The sequence below is a fragment of the Haliotis rubra genome, unplaced genomic scaffold (assembly GCF_003918875.1).
Source record: "Haliotis rubra isolate DU_JTF1 unplaced genomic scaffold, ASM391887v1 Scf49, whole genome shotgun sequence".
In the NCBI taxonomy this organism is placed as follows: Eukaryota; Metazoa; Mollusca; class Gastropoda; order Lepetellida; family Haliotidae; genus Haliotis; species Haliotis rubra.
The window spans coordinates 882269-898387 of NW_025767179.1; the positions used below are offsets into that span (position 1 = coordinate 882269).

The 16119-nt window shown below is 39.0% G+C and overlaps 1 protein-coding gene across 1 annotated transcript in view; it reads right to left on the bottom strand.

Moving 5' to 3' along the window:
* Window positions 1-16119, bottom strand: part of LOC124291333 (serine-rich adhesin for platelets-like) — a 148829-nt gene that overhangs the window by 128326 nt on the left and 4384 nt on the right. The window lies entirely within an intron of this gene.

The window sequence follows — 16119 nt, forward strand, 5'->3', positions numbered from 1 at the left end:
CCGTTCTCCAATGATGATTATTAAGTAATCCAAAGCATCATATGGCTGTTGATTTGGTTTACTGTTCCAGTAAGTTGCAGAAAGTTCAGTGGTGTAACAGGCAGGATATCAAAAAAATATCAGTGGTGTAACATGCATATTTGATAACATTTAATTATTTCAAAAGAATAATTTAACAGTTAGACTGATATTTTATGTTTACTGAAAACAGCTTTAATACCACTGTATACATAAAACATCTTCAGTCTTAAGTATACAAGTTATTTCAGAAAAAAATATCATATGTTACCATTACATTCTTCTCACACCAAGCCCTTTTTGCCAAATTTACAATTAAATATGTGAGAATAATGAAACGATTTAATTTATATTTGAAAATAGAAAAAGTTTGTAAATAATGACAAATGTGAAAAATTCCTTATCTGACATCAAAGTTTGAAAAAGAATACTTTTATGCTTGTTACACCACTGACGGGGTTTTTCAGTGGATACTTTAAAAAAGTTTATTTAAAAAATATTTTATTACTTTCCTGTGTGCAAATTATCATGACCGCATTTTTTAATGTGTTGACAATTCAAAACAATAATGAGATAATTCAGTATGATGCTTTGTATTTTCATATTTTTCATAGCACGAATTTGGCCTTTTTTTGAGAATGACCCATTTATCAACTTATTCCTTTGAAGTTAGCACAAAGAACTGTATTTCCATAATGCAATAATCTTCTGTCTTAATACTTTACAGTGACAACCAAACACAATTATTGTGTTAAACATTTAATCAACCAATTTAATATTATACCAATGTATGTAATATTTATCACTTACACAGTGTTTTGAAAGGATTGTGTTTTGAATATAACTGAAAAACCCTTGCAAATTATGTAGTTTTAGAAGAACAAATTTTTCAATGATGTTATGTTTCATGTATGTTATCTTTATTGTAGATATCAGAGAATAAAGTTTGTAAAAAAATGAAAATTTTAACTTCTTATATGTTTCTCATACAAAATAAGAAAACGATGAAAAATTCTTATAAGAAATTTTTGGGAAATATGAGAATCATATAAGAAACACCATTTTGATTTCTTATAATTAGAATCTTTCAAGAATTCATCTTATAAAAATCTTATAAGAATCTTATAAGACCTTATAAGGTAAAACCGTACTGGGCTGTATCCACTGATGATATGCTGACAGTCAGTGAGTCCTTCATGAAACAATCACAGACATCACAAACTGGCCATGCATTGCATAATGATACCATCACTTCTGACTGATAACAGACAATCAAGCTGCCCATCTGAATTGATTTAGAAGAGAAATAAGGAATCTGAGCTAAGTACAGAACAAAAATCATATTAAAGCTGTTGGACAGTCATGCCTCCAAGTGTATGATAGCTTATCAAACTAATGAATAAATTTTCTTGCTTGAATTAATCTTATAGGAAGATTCCTTTGCATTATTGCAAATTAACATTAGAACATGCCAACATGGATCAAATATGAAAGTTGGCAACACAAAAATAAAAAATACAATGTTGCTACCCTGAAGCACCCAACTAGCTACCCTAGGAGCCAACTATCTGATCACAGTGTTTTTGTGCAGACATCGTGGATACGGCATGCTGTCCATACACTGCCAAGTTGTGCCCATAGACACAACAAATATGGACACACAGCACTATACCCACTGTGTAGAAAACACGGACAGAGAGCATGGCAAACAGCCGTGGTGCTACAAGTCATCAAGGAAGAAACACAAACTAAATAGGAACCATTAAAACGTTGACAATATAGCGCCATATTTAAACTGACACTTCCGAGGGATACAGACTGCATTCTGTTTGTACTCAACAAGACATCACATAAATAGTTTCACCTCAGTTATACAAAACCTGAATGAACTGTTTACACAAGGAGCAATCAGCAATAATTCTCCACCCACAAAGAATATCAATGACTGCTATATGATGTGGTGGTCAAGGGTTACATGGTGAACATCACGTTCTACACAGTCTGCAGTTACATTTCACACATGTCCAAATATATGACAATAACAGTTGAATGTATAGTTACAAGTTTGGAAGGAAGGCAAATAGTAACCAGTGAGTCGTCCCACCCCTGTGTATGTAGCTAATGACATACGGTGACGTCTGGACATCACAACAACTGATTTTGACAGTTTAAGTGTCACCTAAAGTGATCTAAGGATTACACAGAGGACTGTTGATGGAGCGCACAGCTAGAGGATACTACAATAGGTCAGTGGTCAGCACACATTCTTCATATGAGTGTTTATTTTACTTGTAAACTGATGATTCAATCATGCCACTATCAAAGGAAAATATTTATCTTTGGAGAATAATACTGACATGATATAATATTCAGGAAATACATTATTATTGTTTCGATAAAGAGTAAGCTGTTTCTTCTACTGTACAAATGATTCTAAAGTTTGCCTTGACAACTATGCAAAGAAGGCAATACAAAACAATTCAGGCTTGCATAATGCTTAATTTATTAAGTAATAGACTTTCAGGTTATACCTTTAAAACTATATTGCTCATAGTCATAAAGTATTTATTTTTATTATTGAAATGCTCTTGCTATTTTTTAAATGCTCTTGAAAAGAAAAGTACCCAGTTACAATAAAACTAATACAAGATAAATCTTATGGATAACAACTTCTTTTAATATTTGTTTACCAAGTTTCTGGGCTAGTTCTTTCCCTTTCTTCGGGTGGAGTAGGGGCAATTACACTGCAATACAGGCATCCTGCTGCAATGCATATTGTGATTAATTGGGAGCTAAAGTGTTTCACATTGAGTGACACCATACATGCAGATCCTATTTTCTACGCACTAAGGCTCTAAAATCAAAGAAAATGGTTCTGATATCATCAGTCTCGGACTTGGATAGTAAGAGATACTTTCTATTTAAACAATCTAAAATATGTAAGGTATAGCATTTTGTCAATTAATTGCAAAGAGAAACATCAGAGGTGAATAAAAGCATGTGTAGATGATTGTAACTTAAACCATGGAGATTAAGACAAACATAATGTTTTACCCAATGTACCAGTTCTCAAAAACAATATTGCAATACATATTGTTTTGCTGTATAAAATTGTTGTATAACGGTAATACAGTACAGTCCTAATGTACAAGATATACAAAGCTAGGGCCTAAATCCTTCAATCACCAGCCATAATACTGTATTAACTGGTTATACATGGATTACATCTCTTTCATAAGGTATCCCTATGAATCAACAAACTGTTTCATCAACATTCCTTATATAAAAAGCAAAAAAATCTTCATTCCAAAACACCCTTATTTTGCAAGAGAAAAGTTTTGTTCTTTTACATGTTTTAATCAATAAACAACTGATTTCAATATATTTAGAGTTTATGGAGGTATTAACATAGAAACACAATTTTTTCATTCAAGAATTACCTGAACACAAAAATATTGACGTCAATGATTCCTATATATAAATATGTCAACAATAAATACTTCACAGTCTGCTTATTAACTCATTAATACAAAATAAGTGTAGACAACAATTATAAAAAATTTAGTCCCTGGAATGAAAATGCAAACACATTGCAATTAATATTTTGAACAAAAGTAAAATCTGCATTGCTACATAAAATCAATCTCTCTCAATTTGTAATTTTTGTCATTATATTTTTATCGAAGATCATAGCAAACTTCTGTATCTGTAGGTACCATAAAGTTCACTTTGTATGAAGTAACGATACACATTTACTTAATCTATATACCCACTGGTAGATATGAGGGGGAAACAAGCCAACAAGCAAAAAGTCATCCTTTGATATGCCCTTCTTATATCAGAGTTTTGTTTATAATATATACCATACTTGCTCACATTATATCTTATTTCTGACTTGCCAAAGTTTTGTGAAGGAATCAAATATTTTGATAAGGATGGAAGTATGTTCCACTGATTTTAATGGATGATGGAAAACATGGTACTCTACTCTATTTTGTTCTCAAGAAAGGAGTCAAATTTAAGATTACAAAGGTGTTTGGTTTCTAATACTGAACAGCTCACAGATCTTAAAATGGAAACCACTTTAAATCCAGCACTTCTTGACTTTGGTATCTTGATATGGTATTTATAGCATGGGCAGCAACCAAACCAGTGTGGAGAAGACCAACACAAATGAAGCTGAGGCAAGAGGCAAGAAAGCTGTCAAGGATGAAGTGAACCAGAGGACAGGCCAGACAAACAGAGGTTCACAAGCAGCTGGGAAAGAAAATACACCCAGAGGTCAAACAAGGAAAGCAGGTACCTCAAACAATGTAAAAACATCTGACAAAGAAAATCAGAAGACTGGAAAGGAAACAACTAATGGAACCACTGCCCAACAAGGTGGGAAGAAGGAACAGCTAAAGGTACTGCAGCACAGGCAACTCGAAAGGCAGGACCAGCCAATCAAAAGGGTCAGTCAGGGAAGGGACCCACTGGTACAGGCAAAGGCACTACAGCTAATCAGAAAGAGCAATTTGGAGATGAGGAGGCACATGGTAAAAAGGGAAATGATATCAGCCAGAAAACGCAACCAGCAGGACAAAGAGGAATAGCAACCAATGCACAGTCTGGAAAGGGTGGCTCTAAAACACCCAGAAATGCTCCAGGGAAGGCCAATCATAACAAAAGTGGTAACAAATATGAAACACAGGTTAATGAAACTCTTGATGAATTACCTTATGGACAAGACAAGAAACAGCAGCAGAGTCCAAACAGAAAGGCTGGACCAAAACCAGGTAGAAGTCCCAGCCCCTCATTTGATAGATACAACAGGGATGCTAGAGACCAGATAGGGAGGTTTCCTGATATCAGTGAAAATAATTATGTCAGTTCAAGAGATAAGACAGAGAAGAATGATAAAAACAGAAGCCATAGTCCAAATTCCTGGAACCAGAATAAAAGACAAACCCCGATTGATGACAGGAAAGGGAGAGATGACAGTCCCAGAAGAGGATCAAATGGTAGTCTTGGTAGGGATTATAGTCCAGACAGACAAGGTGACAGCAGGAACAATGACAAACGAGATGACTACAAGAAAGAAGATGGTCAGGATGATTACAGGAGAGATAGAAGTCAAAGTAGGGAAAGCCTAACTTTTGACCAATACAAGGACAAAGTCGAAAATGGAAGACGAGAAATGCTTGCCAGGTCCTCCGAGAGGATGAACAAGTATGATGATGGTGATGATGATGAAGACGACAATAATGATGCTAAATCTTCTCAAACATCAAGAGGTAATTACCATAATTTTCTCTTCATTATGTATTTTGAAAAAACATGGGTTCACAGTAACAAGTCAATATATGACATCTTGTGACCATAACCAACGTTCATAGGGCCTTTGATAACCTATAGAGTTACGAGGGTACGTAAGTCCCAACACATTTAGAGTAAATTTTGGCTTGCCACGTTTTTAATCGTAGAATATGTGTGCTTTTAATTTATGGCTAGATTTCTCTTCTGTCGCCAATGGCTGAAGGGATGGAATAAATCCAACTATGGTCCATGCAGGTAGCAAAAGTAATGTAAGTCCCCATGGTCCCTGGTATGGTGATCTACCTTCAGTTATTGGCGATTTATAGCCCATTTTTATACTGTATTGTTTTTCCCCTATAGTTAAAACGTTTTAGATTTAATTACTAGTTTTACATACATATCTGTGATAGTCTAGTTGTTTTACTGTCCTTCGTCGGCAGGTTTTTTATAATATACATATATTTCATTTCAATATCAAATGTTCCCGTCACGATATGGCTGAAATATTGCCGATGCGACGTTAAATATTAACTCACTCACTCACTATAGAGTTACGAACACTTTGTGGATCAGGACCCAGGACTATTGATTTCATGTGTTTATGAATGAGATGGGTTTTATATCATTAGGTACATTTTCACTGGGATGGTAGAAATGGGCTTTACTCATTTTAACAAATCAAACCAAGGCCATCATCTTGAAAATCAAACATCTTTACCACTAAGCTACACCACCATCCCTTACCTATGTGTGTGTGTGTGTGTGTGTGTGTGTGTGTGTGTGTGTGTGTGTGTTGTTTGTTTTTTTGTGTGTGTTTGTTGGTTTTAACGAGGATTCCTTGATTCTAACAATCCCTAACAACATGTTTATTGAATCTAACATGCTACAAATCTTGTTTCTCACATTTTCAGTGCAGCGAGAGAAAATAGAAACATACCTGCGATCTAGCAGAGTTCCTGAAACGAAAGTACGAGGGCTTGCATTACGTCTATCACAAGTTTATTCTGAAGAAACAGATCAGACTCCACGTACATTTGAAGGACAGAAAACTGAACGAATACTGCGCAAAGTCATTCATAATGGCCTTGATCCTATTGTGAATGGGTCAAAGGGTAAGACAAATCTGGACCGGTTTGAGAATGATCCTGAGGGCTTGGCTCAGAAGGTGTCAGAGATGGTGCATCAAGTGGAGATGGACCTTGAGGACTGCAAGGCTGGACTTAACATCACAGAGGAGGATGAGGAAGAGGAACAAAGGGGCAGAAGAACATCACGAGATGCGAGTCCTTATAAAAAGGTGTGATATCAGAATCTTATACCATTATGCGATCATCACCAGCTCTGGTTGGAAATACATGTATGTGTAAACGCGTGTTCCCACTGTCACTGAGCCACTTTGTTTTCATAATGAACATTTGTCTGATGAAAGATCCAATCTTTATTAATTGTTAAAATTGTAAGATACTGGCACATAATGTAGAATGATTGCATAAAAATTGGACAGGGCAAAGACAAAGGTGGAAACCAAACAAGTCGAGGGAAGAATGGCAATGGCAGTAAGACCAACCGAGAAGGTCAGAAGACAAAGAAGGGGTCTGGGCGAGAGAATCGTCAGAAGCCTGGGCAACCAGCTGCTGTGCTCATTCAGGATGGGATACGAGAGCTGCAGACTCAATATGATATCCTCCAGGTATAAAAGTAGTGCACTGATTTCGACATGAATTAGTAGCTCAGATTATGAAAAATAATAAGTAGATCACATCTCCACTCCCTCCACTCCATTCCCTTTTTGATCACAATAGAAAGAATTATCCTGCAAGTCTATTAAAGGTATTAGAGCTATAATCAGCATTATCAGAGCTATATATAATTTGTATTCATACTTGGAGCAGCAAAACCGGTCACAGAGAGCAATCATTTACATTGCTGGAAAGGCTGACCTTAGCTACTCAAACTAAACCTGATTCTAGTAAAATTTCTGTCTGGTTGAAAAGTTCATCTGAAAATAGCCTATTGGTATGTATCAACATAGTAAGCTGTTACAATTATTGCAAATAGATAATTTCTGATTACTGTAGACACTAAAGTTTAAACACAGCCCAACAACGGTTGAAACACTGTCACACTATATCAAATCAACATTATTTTACATCTCTAAGGACAAATATGAGCATCTGCTGAATGAAAGGAACATGCTACAATCAGATGACAACGAGAACAAGGAAATGGTGGGGACATTCTTCCAGGAAAACAGGAAGCTGGAGCAGGACCTGAAGAAGGTGGAGGTGGAGTCAGGATACCTCAATAAGACACTGGGCAAGGTGAGACAAGCCAACACCTAGCAATGTTAGACAGTCAGACACTGTGCAGGTGAGACAACCTGACACTGGGCAAGGTGAGACAAGCCAACACCTAGCAATGTTAGACAGTCAGACATTGTGCAGGTGAGACAACCATACACTGTGCAAGGTGAGACAAGCCAACACCTAGCAATGTAAGACAGTCAGACACTGTGCAGGTGAGACAATCAGACACTGGGCAAGGTGAGACAAGCCAACACCTAGCAATGTAAGACAGTCAGACACTGTGCAGGTGAGACAACCATACACTGTGCAAGGTGAGACAAGCCAACACCTAGCAATGTAAGACAGTCAGACACTGTGCAGGTGAGACAACCTGACACTGGGCAAGGTGAGACAAGCTAACACCTAACAATGTTAGACAGTCAGACATTGTGCAGTTGAGACAACCTGATACTGGGCAAGGTGAGACAAGCCAACACCTAGCAATGTTAGACAGTCAGACACAGTGCAGGTGAGACAACCTGATACTGGGCAAGGTGAGACAAGCCAACACCTAGCAATGTAAGACAGTCAGACACTGTGCAGGTCAGTCAACCAGACACAGGGCAGATGAGACAACCAGATACTCTGAAGGTGAGTCAAACAGACACTCTGAAGGTGAGTCAAACAGACACTGGGCAAGTGAGACAACCAGACACTGGACAGGTGAGACAACCAGACAGGGCAGGTGAGACAACCTGACACTTGGCAAGGTGAGACAAGCCGACACATAGCAATGTAAGACAGTCAGACACTGTGCAGGTGAGACAACCTGATACTGGGCAGATGAGACAACCAGATACTCTGAAGGTGAGTCAAACAGACACTCTGAAGGTGAGTCAAACAGACACTGGGCAAGTGAGACAACCAGACACTGGACAGGTGAGACAACCAGACAGGGCAGGTGAGACAACCTGACACTGGGCAAGGTGAGTCAACCCGACACTGGGCAGGTGAGACAACCAGACACTGGGCAATGTAGTCAACCAGACACTCTGAAGGTGAGACAACCTGACACTGGACAGGTGAGACAACCAGACAGGGCAGGTGAGACAACCTGACACTTGGCAAGGTGAGACAAGCCGACACCTAGCAATGTAAGACAGTCAGACACTGTGCAGGTGAGACAACCATACACTGTGCAAGGTGAGACAAGCCAACACCTAGCAATGTAAGACAGTCAGACACTGTGCAGGTGAGACAACCTGACACTGGGCAAGGTGAGACAAGCTAACACCTAGCAATGTTAGACAGTCAGACATTGTGCAGTTGAGACAACCTGATACTGGGCAAGGTGAGACAAGCCAACACCTAGCAATGTTAGACAGTCAGACATTGTGCAGTTGAGAAAACCAGACACTGGGCAAGGTGAGACAAGCCAACACCTAGCAATGTAAGACAGTCAGACACTATGCAGGTGAGACAACCTGACACAGGGCAGATGAGACAACCAGATACTCTGAAAATGAGTCAAACAGACACTCTGAAGGTGAGTCAAACAGACGCTGGGCAAGTGAGACAACCAGACACTGGACAGGTGCGACAACCAGACAGGGCAGGTGAGACAACCTGACACTGGGCAAGGTGAGACAAGCCAACACCTAGCAATGTAAGACAGTCAGACACTGTGCAGGTGAGACAATCTGACACTGGGCAGGGTGAGACAGGGAGACAACCAGGATACAAGGTGAGACAGAAAGGTGACCCTAGCAATGTAAGACAGTCAGACACTGTGCAGGTGAGACAACCAGACACTGGGCAAGGTGAGACAAGCCAACACCTAGCAATGTAAGACAGTCAGACACTGTGCAGGTGAGACAACCTGATACTGGGCTAGGTGAGACAAGCCAACACCTAGCAATGTAAGACAGTCAGACACTTTGCAGGTAAATCAACCTGACACTGGGCAAGTGAGACAACCAGACAGGGCAGGTGAGACAACCAGACATTTGTCAAGGTGAGACAAGCCAACACATAGCAATGTAAGACAGTCAGACACTGTGCAGGTCAGTCAACCAGACACAGGGCAGATGAGACAACCAGATACTCTGAAGGTGAGTCAAACAGACACTCTGAAGGTGAGTCAAACAGACACTGGGCAAGTGAGACAACCAGACACTGGACAGGGGCGACAACCAGACAGGGCAGGTGAGACAACCAGACACTGGGCAAGGTGAGTCCACCTGACACTGGGCAGGTGAGACAACCAGACACTGGGCAATGTAGTCAACCAGACACTCTGAAGGTGAGACAACCTGACACAGGGCAAGATGAGTCAACCAGACAGTGGCAGGTGAGACAACCTGACACTGGGCAAGGTGAGTCATCCAGACACTGGGCAATTTTACACAGCCAGACACTGTGAAGGTGAGTCGCAGACACAGTTGATGCCCACCAGTCCTGAGAAAGATACAACAACCAGACACTGGTAAGGGGAGACAACCAGACACTGTTGAACATTTGTCAACAAGACACTGTTGAAGATGAGTCAACCAGAGAATGGGCAATGTGAGTCAACCAGACCGGTCAAGGTGAAACAACCTGACACTGTGCAGGTGAGACAACCTGACACTGGTCAAGGTGATTCAACAAGTCACTAGACAAGGTGATACAACCAGACACTGGATTAAAACCTTATGGGAGAATACATGAATGTTGCTTTCTGAAGCTTGAGTCATCCATTCTGTTTGAGCTTTCCTCCTTTTCTTGTCAAAGAGAAAATTCACACAAAATGGCATGCAATGAAAAAACTGCAATACTATATCACTGTAAGGCAAGTTCAAAGTAATGCCTCCATTTATAACCCATGTCTATCCCACACAGGTGAAGTCTGAGGAGCAGAAACTACGCACAACACTGAAAACAGTTGATGAAGAGAGGAATTTGCTAAGGTCCGAGAACAAGGAGGCTGTTGGAACACTGAAGGCACTGACCCGTGAGCTGAACAAACTTCAAGATGAGAATGCCCAGTTGATGTCAGAGAACACAGGCATGCGTAGTAATGTCCGACGCCTACAGGAGCCAGACAAGAAGATGGTTGGCCAGGTCAGCAGCGTTATAACATAGCTTGTACTTGGTATGAGACAGGTCAGCTTGTAACCAGGGTTAAGCAACTGTTTGATATAACAATCAGGAAACAATCAGGTCTCTGCCCTGTTACCCAATACCTACCCCAGATTGAGAAACTGAAATATCGACAGCAAACATCTATACATTTCTAAAATACTGAATCAAAATCGGTAGCATTTCAGGTAAAGAAATCATTTTTTTTGTTATTCAAAATAGAGTGGTATGCCCGGACACATTCCTTGGCTTTGAAGTCAGAGCTATCTCGAACATATGTTATTTATGTGCTTGTATGTCTCCCTTTCTTTATGGATCTGCTTACCATAAACTTCAGCATTGTGAAAAGATAATACAGTATTTCTTGTATTTTCTTACCATTGAGTTTGATAATCACACTTTGAAAGTAAGTTGTAAGTCATATAGATATCTTTAACATTTCTGCCACATTTGAAAGCATACTAAGTGGATCAAGTGGTGAGATTCTGTAACTTGGTTGATTGTGTGTCATGAGTGTGGATCAATGCTCCCAATATCAATCACTGGGTTGATGATTCAGATATGATGATTCACAGGCCGCCTTCATATCAGTGGAATGATGCTGGATACAACAAACAAACACATGAGCAATAATATAATACAGCTCGGCAATATACATAATTTTTGTTACTCTGTCCATGCATAAGCCGTCACATATAGTTTGTGTTCTATTTCCTGTTCCTGACAGCCAAATTTCATTACAAAGGGTCCCAGTCACAAATATATTGACCCCTGTAAATGCCTGTCAAAGTCACAGGCATGCATCTCATAAGCAGTTAAAACAATGTCCTGTCTTCCAACTACAGATACAACAACTGACACAGGAGGCGAAGGAGTTGAAGACACAGACCCGGCGCCTGGAGGGGGAGAAGGGGGCTCTGAGGGCCAGTCTACAGAGGCTGGAGGCCACGCTGGACACTGTCCAGACTGAGAAGAAAGAGCTGATGCATCACAGGGACACCGTCGTCCGTGAGAAGAAGAAGCTGGAGGCCATGAGCAAGAAGTTCTTCAACTCGGGATCATTGTTTGATTAGAGATGGGTGGCAGGCTAGACTCATGGTTCAGATGTTTGCCCATTTCTCCAGCCTCCAGCTCCTTTGAATGGGTACAATGTGGGAAGCAAAACTTAGCGGCCCTGTTGAGAAGCTGGAATAATGCATATATCTAGAATCATATCCATTTACTCACTGACACCAGTTTAATTGATTGTGTACTAAATAAACAACAATGGTAAAGTTAAAGGAGACACAGAATTGGTTCCCAGGCGTTGATTTCCTAACCTAATCAGCCTGATTCAGACTTCAAAATGAACCATGAAAGCCATGAAAATGTGACCCTACTGTTAAAGTTAGGAATTTAGGGATCCAAAGATGCAGACACTGTTGTGTCTCAAGAAACAAGCAAGTGCTATGGTGGCCTGTAGCAGAACAGGTAGGTTGTAAAGCCATTCTGACTGCACATTCAGGTGTTAGCTATTCCAGTCCACAATTGTTCTCACTGAGATTGGTGGCTATACTGAATTGTGGTAGCCTGGGACACCTGATATCCTTTTGAGTAATTTCTGGTGAATCTCTCTACAGATTTACTTAATGTGAAACAAGCAAACTGAAAACTAATTGGCTGTAGTCGCCATTGTTATGACTTTTCTGAAACTGAAGAAACGTTTCCATGCTTAGTCAAGGTACCTTTTAAGTGCACTGAGCAATGTGCAACAGACTCATCCTAGGGTAACATACTCCACTCTGATTATTTGTATACCTAGGGTACATATTTGTAGTACCCATGCCAACACTGACCTTCCATCAAAACTATGTAGCCTTGAACAGACTGTCAGGGTGCCATGCTGTTAGTTAGGTAGTTCTGTGGTCAGATGTCTGGAATGAACTCTTCAACCGCTTTGGATAAGTAGGATGGTGTGAATATATTTGTCGTTTTTCTAATTCAAGAAGACCTAACTTCTACAGTATAGAGGTACCACAACCTTCAGTACAAGAGATGCAGTGTTTTCCACTGATGAATCTGGAAGCTGTTCTATATTATGGATTCAAGATCCTGACTTATTTCACTATATATGCTGTCTGTGGGCATGTTCTTTGCTAGAAACATAGATATGATACAAGAAACCAAGGATACAATGAGTTTGAGTTTTCTCACATCAGACTACCTTGGATTTGCAATCCTGGATATGGACACTTGATCATGTTGGATCTAATAATTATGATGTGATCCATTCCTTATACACAAAGTATAGCATTCCTTTGCGTAAAATGCATACCCCAGCTCGGCACCCACTGTTACTTACATGGTCTTTTTGCAAAAGGATTTCCACTACAATTACAAGAGTGGGGGCTCCAGGGGGAACCCATTAATAAATTCTGAGGATCATTGCAAGCATTACTTTAAATCAATAATGGTATAGTGTACTGTGTCTTTTGGCATTATTACTTTAAATGAATTCATGATCATGTAGCCAGTGGTTGTGACAGGTGGATGAAGTGACAGACATCTATAAGTGCTCTAGATGTGCTGGGTAATTTGAATATTATTACAGCTTGTTCATCTTGACCTGATCAAGTGAATACTAATGCATTGCGTGACCGTGTCACAGCTGGTTGGGTCCATTATTGTGAAGGGGTGCACCTTTGTCAGTTCATTGTCAACAGCCGAGACAAGGTCGCCGTTTGACATCTCAGTGTCGAGAAATCGTCAGCAATGTCCTAACTTTCTTTAAAAAGGAAGCTAGAGATGGTTTAATGTTTCCAATCCGGGCTTTTAGGCATTAATAACATTCTCTGCTCCCCTTTTTAATGAAGTTAATTTGACCTGCCATTTGTGACTTTTGACCTCCCGGGTCATGCATATGTAAAGTAGCTCAGGTCAAGCTAAACAAGCTGTATTTGTCCTTCAGGTTGTAATATATTCATTTTCTCAACATTTGGATGGACATTTGTGCATTGTGGTAAAAACCTGCCAGTGATGATGCTTTTGGGATCAAACGGATATGTTGAGCAGACAGGAAATGTTCAATGATAAGAGATGCCTCTCTGCCTGGGAACCAAAAATCTTTTTACCTTTAGGACAAAAATACTATCTGTACATATTTACATACATTCATGAAGAAATAAACTATTTATTACCAATGGGTGAAGGTATTAGAATTATTAGAACATTCTGAACTAATTTGTAATCCTACTTCCATATACTGAACACAAAAAGAAGTCTATTATCGGTATATCACATGGAGCAGCTAATCCCAGCCATTGCTGTCATGATAAGTAATACAAACAACTGAATGTGCTGAAAACAGCAACAGAAACTATATCATTAAGTTATTTAGGGAAATGGGTTATTTCTATTTGTACTTGCATATACCCTATTGTTATGTAAGTATCGTTTTATTAATCAGGATATAGTCTTAACTGTCTTCATGATTGATCTGCTTCATGGTGTTGTAATCATTTTCTCTGCCATATAGCTGGAATACTGCTGAGTGCGGAGTAAAACTCAACTCACTCACTCACTTTACACAATGTAAAATGTAGATGAATTTTACTGGTAACAGTGTTCCTCGACATGCCTTATGTGATTCCTTCAACAATGTTACTGAATAGGGGGTAGATAATTGAGGTATCTGAGGTACCATAATGAGTCTAAACACAATTACTGTCTTCAAGTTGTTCACTGCTCAATTACTTTAGTCTCCAGTAGAATGTTGTCCCAATGTCACAGGACACTCAGTTCCCATATTCTCCCATTCCACCCCCACAGTCTCATAAAGTAAGGAAAATAGGTAAAAATGAACACATCTCAATGTATTCTTCTTTAAATAGAGAATACCAGAGGTTATATTTAAAAAAGTTCTCAGAATAAAAAGTTACTCTTAAGTGAAGAGAATACTGAGAAATTTCTATCGACCTAAGAGTATTCTTTCCGAGAACTTGAACTTTTATAAATACGGCCTCTGGTATTCTTTATTTAAAGAATACGTTGAGATGTGTGCTAAAGCCCCAGAATTCCAGGATAGGTAATTACTGCCTCTCCACTGCCTGCAGTGAATGAATCACTTTATATGTACTTGATAGAGGCAGTTCAGGCACCTTAAAATGTTGTCTGTACTAATACAGGAACATTTGTTACAGCTTCAGAATGAAGTAGGTGCACAACCATGTATACCCACAACAACTAAGTAAATAAATCTCGCAGACTCCAACTTGCACTAAAAACTATTATCTTACACACTGAAAATGTTCCATACAAGATATGTGAAATCTGTTTAAACAATTCTTTTCGAGACATAACTGTGTGTATTTAACATATTTTAATTATGTAGTAGTATATGTCTGTCACTCACATGTGTGATTGACAGGTGGGGAAAGTTTAACTTCAAGACACTTCACCCTGTTTTGGTGCAAACACCTGGGACTTTGAAAGTATTCTGATATACATACACTCTAATGATTGTACATAATCATACTTTACAATCAACTCTGAAACTATAATGGTGTTTGACAAGGTATTTTAAACTTTCTTCTTGCTTGATATATATGTAAATTCCATAAAAAAAGACATTGTTAGTTTTGTCCAGGAATAAATCACTTTATTAACCCCTCATAGTTTTGTTATATTTTATTAATACATAACTTTAGAGTTGGTTCTCCTGAAAGCTTTTCCTGGGACCGTCATACAATTCAGTTTGAGCTCCACAGACCTTGTAGTTGTCGAGGTGACATAATAGTGCAATAATAGTAGAAACACCTATATATTTACATACATATTTACATCATACATGACACCAATGATTTCAGTTCAGGTAGAATATATGTAAGTTTTATAGAAACATAAAACTCCATTTGAATTGCAAAGCAGCTGACCAGTGAGATGAGAATGACTGGAACCTGAAGAAATCTAGACTTGCATCATTGTAGAAAGGGTTGGCCAGAAGGGGACGTAATGTGTTTCAGGGACTGTGAAACATTCAATCCAAGCTACATGTACCAGCAATACCTGCTAAATGTCAACTGGTACAGTGACATCACTTGTGGCTTTTCCTAATTTGCAGATAACACTGCATGCTTATGCTTACAATGTCACTTTAACGTTTCTTCAAACATGAAGTCATCATTGATCAACTAGCATTTGAATATGTCCTATTTTCCATTTCCTGCTTTTCATTTACAAGAAGCAGGAGGATGCATGACAAGCAGAATTATGTTTGTTTGAGCCATGTCTAAAATTGGATTGGAAGTCTATGAACAATTTTAGAGACACCAAAGCTGGATAAAGTTTCAACTTCTTGGTTTCTCATGGAAGATGTAGAAAATGTAAAAGTGATGGACAACAGACAGACATACTGTGCACC